The sequence below is a fragment of the Marmota flaviventris genome, chromosome 17 (genome assembly GCF_047511675.1).
Source record: "Marmota flaviventris isolate mMarFla1 chromosome 17, mMarFla1.hap1, whole genome shotgun sequence".
Lineage (NCBI taxonomy): Eukaryota > Metazoa > Chordata > Mammalia > Rodentia > Sciuridae > Marmota > Marmota flaviventris.
In genome coordinates, this window is record NC_092514.1 from 53,623,257 (window position 1) to 53,634,891 (window position 11,635).

Consider the following 11,635-nt stretch of genomic DNA (forward strand, 5'->3'; position numbering starts at 1 on the left):
GTCTATTCCTGCATTTGACGGTTTCTCCGGGAGCGTTTCCTGGATCTTCTTCTCTCTTGTCTGTTATATTCATTCATATCCCCCCCTTCTCTCTCTCTCTCTCTCTCTCTCTCTCTCCACACACGCGCACGCACACACATACACACCCTCACCCTCTCCAACCTCCTCCCTCCCAGCCATCGCGGCGCCTTTCCGCCACTGCTCTGGCCTTTCACAAACGCGCAAGGCCCATCCCAGTAACCGCCACGCGGTGATCCGACGGCGCCCCAAGGCGGGGGCAGGTGAGATTGGCTGGAGCCCCGCCCGGGCAGACGCGAAGGAAGGAGGTGCCGGTGCCAATCCACCTCGCCGGCCCAGTCCTCTCCCCCAAACTCGCCGGCGCCAGGGGGACGCAGGACGCTTGAGTCCCTTCGCGCCCCCAGCGCCGTCGGCGCCGCCCCGCCACAGACACGGCTTCAGAGGCCTCAAAGGGGCGGCGGTCCGGGCGGCCACCCGGGGCCACCTAGCCCCTTGCCCTGAGCGCCCTCACCTTCGTCCCCAGAGGCCCAGGATTCCTCTTGGGAAGACGCAGGAGGACGGCGCGGTTGTGAGAGGTAGGTGAGCCGCTCCCCGCTCTTGCTTTCGCCGCTGGGGGCCGCAACCACGCAGATCAGAGCTGCGGTGTTAAAAAAAAAAAAAACTCTCCAGGCTGGGTGGCCCCCGACCAGGCTTCCAGGACTGACCGTGGCGAGCGTGGGCTACTCCGGGCCACAACCTAACCTTGAGCTCCAGACCGACCAGGTTCCTGGGTGGGGCCTCGATCGCCCACCCAGAACGCCTTGGCCTCTCCACTCGCTCACGCCTTCCTCTCTCACTCCAAGCGGAGGTGTGTGCGTGGGGGCGAGCGGGGCGTCCCTCCTCTCTCTACCCGCTACTCTGGCTCCCCAGGGCCCGGTGCTGCTCAGTCTCAGGCCTTCTGCGCCGGTTCTTCCCGCCCCCAACCGCGGTAGTGGGAGAGGCAGGGTCCAGCGGCCCGGGGGGTGGGGGTGGGGGGGTGGAGACGCTTGAAGAGGAAAAAAGGCGGTTTTCTGGATAAAAATTAGAAATTTCTGTTTGGAACTCTGGGCCCAGACATGAGCCCCCAGGTCCCGAGGTGTAAAATCAGCTCTCTCTAGCTGCCCTCTGGAACAGGGGAAGAATTCTCAGGGAAGTTTTTGCTTCACTTTTGGGGGCGGCAAGGGGACCTAGGTTTCCTTCCTCTTCTGAACTGCGATGGGCCTCCGGTGGCCTCCTGCCCGGGAAAGCGTGCATCTGATTCTCTAGGGGTGCCAGGCGCCGCCATCTTACTTGAAACTCACACTCACAAAAACACCGTGTGTGCATTTTTGTAGAGTGGCCTGTTGTTTATGGGAGTGGGCAGAAGGCAGGAAAAGGGTCTCAATCTTTATGAACCAGCTATTGGGTCAATACAAAAATTATTCCCTTTTGAAGAAAGGTGTGGATCTTGTGAGTATTGTGTGGTCTCAGAGGAATTAGCTGCAGGAGTCGGTGAGGAATCTTATATGACAGCAACTCCTCTCATCGTGTAAAGATTGATGATTCACGGCTGGGGTTGTGGCTCTGTGGTAGAGCACTCACCTAGCATGGGTGAGGCACTGGGTTCGGTCCTCAGCACCACATAAAGATAAATAAATAAAGGTATTGTGTCCATCTACAACCAAAACATATTTAAAAAAAAAGATTGACCCAAACATGCAAAAGAGACAAAATTGTGTGCTTCCAATTGTGTTGTGCTCTATAATAAAGGTAATAGGTAAGAAGTGCACCCCCTCTCCAAAGTAAGACAATACATAGTACCTTTCAGGTACTCCATACATGCTAAATTTGGCAATGTACTGCATAGGGCTGTGCTCAGGATAAATAGAAGTACAAAGACTCATAATGGAGAAGGTGGGTTCTCTGAGTGAAAGTTCCTGTTTCTCAGTGAACTTCCCTGACCCTTTGAGGAAAAGATGCTGAAGCTTTTCCTGCACACTTTGGGGCTGCTGCTCCTTCCTTTCCCTAGAGTCTGAACCGGTCCGCTTGGATCCAAGTCCAGATACACCCCTACCCCCTCCAGCCTAATTGGGATGAAACAACCTCCACTCCTAACCAGATAGCCCTTTACTCCCCAGGAGGAGAGCGCCTGCCCTGTGCTATAATTTAGAACCACTACCCTAACACAACACACACACACACACACACACACACTGCCCCAAGAACAAATGCAAGGAAAAACTTAACAAGCCCCAGGTAGGGTATTGTGGGAAGATCTCTGAGGATCTCTTTGGATCCTTGCTCTACCACAGTACAATTTGAAAGACCCACTACTACAAATGGCTGTCAGTTCTACCTTTGCATCACCTCAAAAGGCAATGAACCCATGTAAGAAGCATCCTTAGGGAGTGTCCTTTGGGATGGGAACTTTGTCTCCTACTCAGCCCACCTCCAACTTCTGTTCTTCCTGGTTGTATTAAAACAAACATAAGCCTTCAAATGCTTTTGGGTTAGAAAGAGTGTTTCATTATTTTAATCTATTAGAATTCTCTCTCATTTTCACCTTCCTCATCTCTCTCTTACTCACAGGTTTTGTCTTCTCTTTTTCTCCAAACTCTGGAAGTCAGAAAATGCATGACTTCTTGGCTTGAAGGAAAGGGATGGCAAGGGAAAGGAGGAGATATTTGGTCCATTCAGGCAGTACCCAAACAATGATTGGAACCAAATTATCATATTGGAGCCTGCTCTCTGAGATTTACAGGCTATTTAATTCCACAATACCTCTTTCCACTCCAAGATCCAAAAGCATCTTATTCCTCAAGAGGAACTAAAGGTTTGGGGCTTCTTTAGTTTTCAAAAATGAGAGAAGAAAAAAATCACTAGTTATTTAGGTGGCTAGAAGTAGAGGGAGTCTGTAGTTTGGTCAGGAGGTCTGGGCTCACAGAGAAAGGAGTCTGGGGGTAGAGTGAAGGAGGGTTGAGGCAAGGCCTGACACCAACTGAGCAACTATGTAAGGCAGGCTTTGTTCTGAACTTGCTGGTGGGGAACCTTGAGCTCTTCACCGCTAGAGGTGAAATCAGATACTAGAAGCCCAGGTCCCTCTCCTATCTAACTGCTCCAAGCCACCACCCCCCCCCCCGCCCCAAATCCACTCTGGGCCAAAAATAAAGAATATTTTAAAGAAAAGGGCAGAAGCCCTGATTAAGCACTCAGACTCATTCTGAAAGCAATAAAGAAAATCTTTATCCATCAGTGTGGCAATGTGGATAGGATCAGCTTGAGTTTCAGAGTTTGGGGGTCCTGAACTCAATGGAGTTAGACAGCAGGGCTAACCTCCTTTCCCCATGCCCGATTTTGCTCACACCCCCTCCCCAGGGCTTCTCAGAAAGTGACATCTAGCTCTTTTTTTTTTTTTTTTGGTAGAATTGTGAAATCACACAATTTCAGAGGGACTCAGATTCCTTAAACCTTAGGTTAAGATCTATTAGGATTGATCAGAGAAATATGTGCCTGGAAGAGGGTAAAACCAAATATGGTCAGTAGAGTGTAGATCTTCCCTTTTCCCCTCCTCAGTTGATATCTTCATCCTAACCAGGTCAACCTTTAGCTTAAAAACACCCAGGTGGCAATGTGTCCCTCCCTACCTTTGACTGTAAATCAAAGGGAAAAAATACCCAGAGCCTAAAAGTTGGGTCTGAAATACAATGCCTTCTTTCTTGGGAAGATACCAAGTTGCCACCCTGATCCTATTTTCCATCCTTACCTCTCCACAGGCTATGAGAACAGCCTTTACCTTGCAGGGATAATTAATGCCAAAGCATCCCCACTAGCTGGTCACCCATCTTGGGGCCCTCTGAGTCTCTTCCATTCTCACCCTTCTCTCTCTCTCTCTCTCTCTCTCTCTCTCTCTGTATTTTATTTAGAGACCGGGTCTCACTGAGTTGCTTAGAGCCTTGGCCATTGCTGAGACTGGCTTTGAACTTATCACCCTTCTCTTTTGAAGTATTTCTAGACTACTGTTTAAGGTATAATCTCAGCCAGAGTGGAGGAGGGGACCTTAATTCACAATAATCTGGATATTAGTAATAATAATGACAAAACATGACCAGGAGAGGCTAGGGGTATAGCTCAGTTGCCCATACTGCAGGAGGCCCTGGGTTCATTCCCAGCACCACAAAACGAACAAACAACAAAAATCCATGAACTGGCAAGCCTCACCCACCCAGAAAAGTTACCCTTGAATGGTCCTCAGGGAGGGCGCTGAGGTGCAGACCAGCAAGGCCAGAACGCAGAAAACTTCCCTATGAAGAGAGAAATCAATGGCCAGATACCTCACTCCTTAAAAACAATAAAAGGGAGCGGGCCCAAATTTCTACTCGTTAAAACTCTTACCTCTTCTTCAATACGACTCCGAGGTGAACCAGAGGAAACATAGGTCCTGCAGCAACCTTCTCCCTGCTGGTCTTCCCCTGAGAGCTAAGAGGCCCCTGCTTTGCTGTTCCTGACAGCGTCACTGCTGTGGGACCAGGTCTCACGCAGGTAGAGTAGTCCAGGTAGAGTAGTCGGGGAAGTCGGAAGTCTTAATGAGGTATTGGAGACCTCTGCACCCCTCCACAGCAGTCTTCGGAACGGCTTGGTACTGTGCAGAACCAACGCAAGTCCTTAGTCTAGATTCCCCTGCGCAGGCTTCCATGGCGCACCCCGACGGCGCGCACCCGCAGTGCTCCCCTCTGGGGCTCTGTACTTTCGCCTCTGGCTGGGCTGGGCACAGAGTGATCTCTGTGCAAGCCGCTGGCCCCCTTTCAAACTGCATCTCTACTGTGGGCATCATGACTGCAAAGGACAGGGAGGTGCAGAAGCTGCAGTGTTGGAGCTGGAGAAGGGTCAGGGGCTCTCTGGAATTCTGTGTTCCTCCGGCCCAGGCCTCCATAACGCAGTTGCCGCAGCGGCGGAATCTGGAGGCCCTGAGTCCCAGAATTTAGGGGAGGATGCCTAACAGAAGGATTAGAAAAGAGGTTTTCAAATCCGGCCTTGGTCTCAAAGCAGCACCTAAGGGGCAAAGGGAGGCCGCAGTTAACACAGATGCGCCCTCAAATCCCACAAAGCCAAAAGCCTGAAAGACCCACAACTTCTACTGTCTGGGATGAGAGGAAATGAACTGGGATCGGAAGGCTCAGTCCAGACATCAGCTCAAGGAGAGCCTGTAAATGCGACCTAGCGCCTCGCCGCAAGCGGGATCTTGACCGCGCGGACAGAGCAATAGAGAGAGATCCGACTTAACCCTAGGGCGGAGCGCCACGCGGGGCTCCCTCGCCTGTAACGAGTGAGCAAGATCTTCACGATCATCTGCCCAGAGGGGAGTGGGTCCTAGTGCCTGGATCTCAGCGCTCCAAAATATATCTGCTGCCCCCAAAGAACAGTTCACTTGCTCTCTCCAGGCCGCCGGCGCCAGCGTCGCTCGCCCCATTCTCCAGTTGTGTGTTTTTTTCCTCTCCGGATTCTACCTTCCTCCTCATCATTAACAAACGATCTAACGAAACACCGCCAGGTCCCTGGCAGAGGGGTACCTTTATCCCCGAGCCAGCCAATTAATCAGAACATTAAGGAGCCCGAGAAGTTGTAATGGGGCGGTTTGGAACGAGGGGGCGCTGAGGAGGTGTCTTTAACCTCCCGGTAAGGATGGGAAACAGAGGCGCGCCTGGCCGCCTCTGCCGCCCCTCTGAGCCCTTCTCAGCACCCGGGTTTTGACTGCTCCACCTGCTCATAGCGCTCCAGCTCTCTCTTCCTGACCAGCTATTTAATTTCTCTTTGTATTTCTCCATCTTTTCTCTGCCGGTCGTCGAGGATCACTTTCTTTGTACCTACTTCTATCTACCTGTCCAGCTGTCTCTTGTGCCCTTTTCAGGCCCCAACGAGGGGAGGAGGGCCAAAAGAACTCAAAGTTTACAGGAGGCGGCCCCACTGGCGGTCTCCGCTCCTTAGTCCAGAGTGAGCTCCTTAGACTTGGCTGTAACTGTGGTAGCTGGACACCGGAAAAAATATTTCCTCTTGAAGGGGAGGGCCTTTTTGAGGAGGGAAATGTTTCCTGAAACATTCAGTATGGACTAGCTTAAGACACGGCAGCACATTGCAGGAGAAGGTACAGGCCCTAGTGGAGCAAATTCTGTATCATTTTGATTAGAGACACAGCTTACATACTCCTTCTCCATGAAGCAACTGTGCATGAAGTGGGCATTGGATATTGTGGGCTGCCTTGCCTTAGTCCTAGAGATTTCAGCATATTTGATCAGATGCCTGATATTTCAGGCAAGACCAGGTGACAGTATCTACCTGACCTTTGTGCACATGATTGTCCTGTCTTTTAATTTGTCTTTTTAGGCACCAAGTCCAGTTCACTCTCCTCCCTCTGATTCACATTTTTGAGTGCTTATATGTGAATGGTTGATGAGAAGTTCTTATCATTTTAAATATCACCCACTGATATTTTGAAATTTGATGAAAAATGCTGATCTATCCAGGGGAAAGATGCACTTTATTATACTTGCCAAACCCACCATTTCAGAGGGTTTTAGTCTCCTCAGAGCCTAAGTTAAGAATTCCTATTTGGAATGATCAAAGGAGCTGGTGTTCAGAAAATGCCACAGTGTCACTTTTTCCCTTTGACTGTTGCCTCTGTGTTCTCCAGGCCAACCTTCACCTTTCAAAACATTCAGGTGGCAATGATACCCACTATTGCCAGTAAGGTCCAGACTTGGGGGGGGGGGGCGGTCAGTGTTTCTTTCCAGACACCAGGGAGCTGGTGACAGTAGGAAGAGTTTTACTGGGGAAAGTTGATCTTGGACTGGCTATGGGTGGGACCAGGTTTGGGCAGCCTCCCAGCTGCTAAAAAACTCTATTGGGACTCTACTGGAGAGAGACGGGTATCCAGAGACAACCCCATAGCTAATGTTCTGAGCCAAGAAAGCAAAATGGGGATCAGATGAGGCAATAGAATGTTCTTTTGTGTCCTTATTGATCTATCTGTTCAGTTTCCTCAGGTATTCCAACTAGGCATGGGAACTGAGGAATTAAACCAAGGTTTGAGGCTGGGGAATATCAAACTCTGTGCTGGAAGGGGGAGGATTTGCTCCTAAATACTTTTATAATCTTTATAAACAGCCAAACAGTATATTTATAACAGCCAAACAGTATGTAATCTCTGACAGTCCTGGAGATCTCCCAGTTTTACCCAGCTTCAAGTGTTGTAGTTTATTTCCATATAGAAGTTGAGTTAGCTTTTCTTGCCTAGCCTAGTAAAATGATATGAGTTGACCAAGCCAGATCTTCCAGAAGAAAAGCTAGGCTTTTTTGGAGTCTGGGAAGTAAACAAATTTTTTTTTTCTAGGACTATGTTCAGACATATTAAGGAAACCAGAATTATCTGGTCAATTTTACCTTCCCCTGCACACACATATACACACCATGCCCCGGCTCTCCTGGCTGTTCCTCAATTACCTACACATTTTGAATAAAGGTGACTTGGAGCAGATAAGGCTCCAACCATTTCCGATTGCCCCTCTTTGAGCTGGCACAAAGACCACCTACCAGCCCACCTATAGCCCTGGTCTGTGACAAGAAGCCAATGACTGGCTAATAGTATTCAAACCCCTGCCTGAAGATAAAGAGAAAAAAATAAACAATTTTCTGCTTGGGGCAGCTTAAACTGAATAATCCTGGCTGTGAAAACCTGACCTAAATGCTTTTAATCAGAGCAGAAGGAATATATGCCCATTTGCTCTCTACTTTACTAATTAAAGAAAGCTAATTAATGTTTTCAGGAACTTCCAACTGAGGGTCAGGAGCCTCTAGTCATCTTTTCATCCATCCTTGCTCCCCTACACCCCATCCTTACTTCCACAGGGCTGTCTCCACTGTGGAGTTGGCCTCTTTCTGACAGACAATGTGGGGGGCTCCCCTGACCCTTGGGCTCCACCCCTGCACCAGGACTTTGGCCCTGAAAAGCTGCTTTCCATTGGCCAAAAGTTCTTGCTCAGCAGGGTTTCCCCTCTTCTCCTGTCCCTGGGCTTGTTTCTGGGAGCTAGACCTCTCAATGTCTGCCAAGTCAGCACTGCTGATTGGTGGGGTGTGGCTCCCACTGGAGCTGCACATCTCAGCCCAATGCTGGGCACACAGTAGGTGCTCAATAAATGTTCACTGAATATGGAATGAAAGTCCCCGTCAGGTAAAATCCTGACTGGTTTGAAGATTTTCTGGGTGGGAGCATGGAGAGCCCCAAGACCTCCTGACTGCCCCAGGAAGTGGATAAGACCTGATTTATCTCAAGCATTTCTCATTTGTTCTCTTTAATTCCAGTCCCCTTACCCCTGTTTTTATTTTTATTTTTTATCCATTTTCTAAGGCAGGATCCTATCCTGCTCACTCCAGCAAAGGGAAAGGGCTCACCTAGAAGTCAATTGAATATATGCTGTGGCTGGCTTCCCAGACTTTTCCCCATGAGACCCAGATTCTTCAAGCTAAAAGGAGTTTGAACCTGAAATGAGCCAGATAATTGCCCCAATTCTCTGTTCCTTATTGAAGAGGTAGTTACAGGCCAAGGGGTTCAAGGGGCCTCACTTTTATAGACATTGCTCTAAGTCAAAAGAATACACTATACACATGCAGGCTGAGACTCACACCCTCCAACCTAGACTGGTTCTCTGAGAACAAAGCAGGCTTCCTCCTCCTCCCCCTTCTGCCGCTGCCGCCTCCTCCTCCTCCTCCTCCTCCTCCTCCTCCTCCTCCTCCTCCTCCTCCTCCTCTCCTCCTCCTCCTCCTCCTTAATAGCTACCATTTACTAAATGCTCTCTGTGCACCAGGAATTGTACTAGATCCTAGGCACACAGTACACTAATCAATCATTACAAAAAGACTTAAGAGTTAAGATATCCAGATTTTTCAGGCACAGAAACAGTTTTCCAGTCACCCGGGTGTGTGTGTGTGTGTGTGTGTGTGTGTTCGGTAAGATTGATGTGATACTGGCAGATCTAAATGTTCAAGGGTATAACGAGATGGAAATAAAATGGAGAATGAGAAGATCTTAAAAAGTTTTGAAATATAGAATGTTTTAATAGAAGGCAAATAGTTTCTCCTGCCCTAAAGTGAACAAAGAAGTGAGGCAATTAACTGGCTAATTCCTAGACCCAAATGCTTTCCCTTGAAATGGGCGGATAATGAGGCTGACAGTATGTTCGCAGTTGAATTCGCCTGATGTTACTCCATTTTCCTCCCAACTTTTGCGAATCCATTGGGCAATCACAGTGAGACGCACAGACGCCGCGCGGTCGCGCGCACACGCACACACAGGAATGCTGACACACACAGACCCGACTTTATTCTGCCTCCAGAGTCTTTTATGACTCAGCCTTGGGAATGAAAATAGGGTTTGGAGGGAAATAATGGGCCCAAGGCCGGGTGGGGCACAGCTGCTCCAGATGTGCAGGCAGTAATTAGGCGTCCATGAGAACTGCTGCCCGGCTGGGAAGGGAGCATCTCCTGGGACTGAAGACCCCGGCAAGCCCATCGCTGTAGTTGGCCTATAGTAGACATGCTCTTTGCTGCCCCGCCCCAGCGTCCCGCTCGGCCTCTCTCCTTTTCCTCCCCTACTGGGGATTCTCTGGATCCTCTCCCCTAGGAATAATTTAAGCAGAGAGCTTTAGGGCTCCGCCATGTAAAATGGCGCCTGTGCCTTGGGTGAAGGGATCCAGGGGACCTTGATTTCTCCCATGCAGTGTTTCCCAGGTCCTGGATGACTCTGAGCACAGACCCAGAGTTGTTGAGTCCCAGGGAAGGGCTCTCTTGTTTTGCTCCACCTAGGACTTAACAGAGGTCTCATTTAGGCCAAGAAGAATAGTGACCTGCCACCAACCCTAATTGTCCCTGTTTTTTTGAGTTTATGAAGCAGTCCTATAGCCAACATTTTATTTTAATTATCAGGACCTCTTATTCAAAGCTCACAATATCCCTGTCCAATAGGTCTTTTTCATTAGGGCCTTTGAAAGGCTGAAAACACTCATCCAATATCACACAGTTAGGAAAGTTATAAACTGGCCATTTCCTGGAAGGGAGGGGACTGGATTTGTCATGGTTCCGAGTCCTGGCTGAGCTGCCCCTGTATCGGCCTCCACTTTTCTTATGCAGTGCCCACAATATGCCCCCCAAGCCCCCACACTTCCAACAAAGACAACCCCCAAAGGCTGTCTTTCCAGAAATGAATTATCAGAAAAACAAGTTTGTTGGGGTGGCTGGTTGTCATAATTTGGAGGAAGAAAATTCCATTCGAAGTGGAGGTCACATCCTCTGCTTCACCACTTTATTAAAAGCTGCTCTGATCTTGGGCTAAACACTTAATTTCTTCGAACCCCAGTGTCGTCTTCTGCAAGTTGAGGGAGGGAGTTAAAGTCGCTGGCGCTGCCCTGCAGCCGGCTGCTGGGGAGATCAAAGAAGATTCGGGCTCTGGAAGGCTCCCTAGCGTCGGGGATGGGGCTGGGTGGGGGGGTGGGTAGGGGCCGGTGGGTCCTTGATTAGTTGTGATTCCTTTTCCAGCCCGCACTCTTTTAATCTTGTTTCTCTTGCTTGGCAGAGGGCGCCAAAGGCGACGCGCCGGCGGCCAACTCCAGGCCAAGCCCAGTGCGTCGGCAGAAACCGGCCCTTTCACCCAGCACCGAACACAGAGCTGCCGGAGGATTTGTGCCTGGAGGACTCAACGCCAGGGCGCCGCCTAGAGGTCGGTCGCGGCCTCAGCCTCACTCGCCCGCCACAACAGAGCTGCTTCCCAAGCCGCCGCCAGAAATGGCAAAAACAAAACAAAACAAATTTTAGCTTGGATCAGGGACTGGGCTACGGTTCTCTGAAACTACCTCCCCTCCTCCCCATAATAAACCTCAGGAAGGGAGAGGAGCCAGAAATTCTCAGAAATACTTATTCTTGTAACTCTCACTAAATGGAAGAGGGTCTCAATTTTTTTTTTCTTTAAGGGTCTTCTGTTCTGCATTTGTTTCTACACTTTATCTCTCACCACCCAAATTATCCAGCCCCTCCCCTTAATGCTAATACCCTGCTTTACCTTCTAGGAAGAAAAGGAAAAGGGGAAGTTGTCCCTGAACCAGCTTGGCCATCAATTTTTGAGACTGACCTGCTTTTTGGAAAAGTATTTGGAAAATATTTCGGAGTGTAAAAAGAATTACATAGGGCTGGGGATATAGCTCAGTTGGTAGAGTGCTTGCCTTGCATGAATAAGCCGCCCCCCCCCCCAGCACCATCCAAACCAAACCAAACCAAACAAAAACTACCTAAAAGGTCTCTACACAGTAACCACCAGCTCAGCCAGGGGTCTAAGCGGTGTTTAGGAGGGTATCTCTGTCCATGTGACCATGGGAGTCTGTACTGAGCATTTGAAAGATGACTTGTTTCTTTCAGGCAAGGTGACCTTGGAAGGAATCTGCAGAATGGGTGTGAGGTGTCCTTTGGTAGAGTTTTATTTTTTAAACTGAGATCAGTGGCCTGGGGAGAGTGGAGGAAGCTGCAAAGCCCCTGAAAGTGAATACAAAACATGCCTGTGCACAGGTGTGTTGTTCTAAGGCTG

At 49.5% G+C, this 11,635-nt stretch overlaps 1 long non-coding RNA gene across 1 annotated transcript; it reads left to right on the forward strand.

Moving 5' to 3' along the window:
- Nucleotides 1-242: 242 nt before the first annotated feature.
- LOC139702324 (uncharacterized) lies at nt 243-10,950 on the forward strand. Its single transcript, XR_011704932.1, has 2 exons — nt 243-593; nt 10,634-10,950. It is a non-coding gene; the product is annotated as an uncharacterized lncRNA (long non-coding RNA).
- The last annotated feature ends 685 nt before the right edge of the window (nt 10,951-11,635 follow it).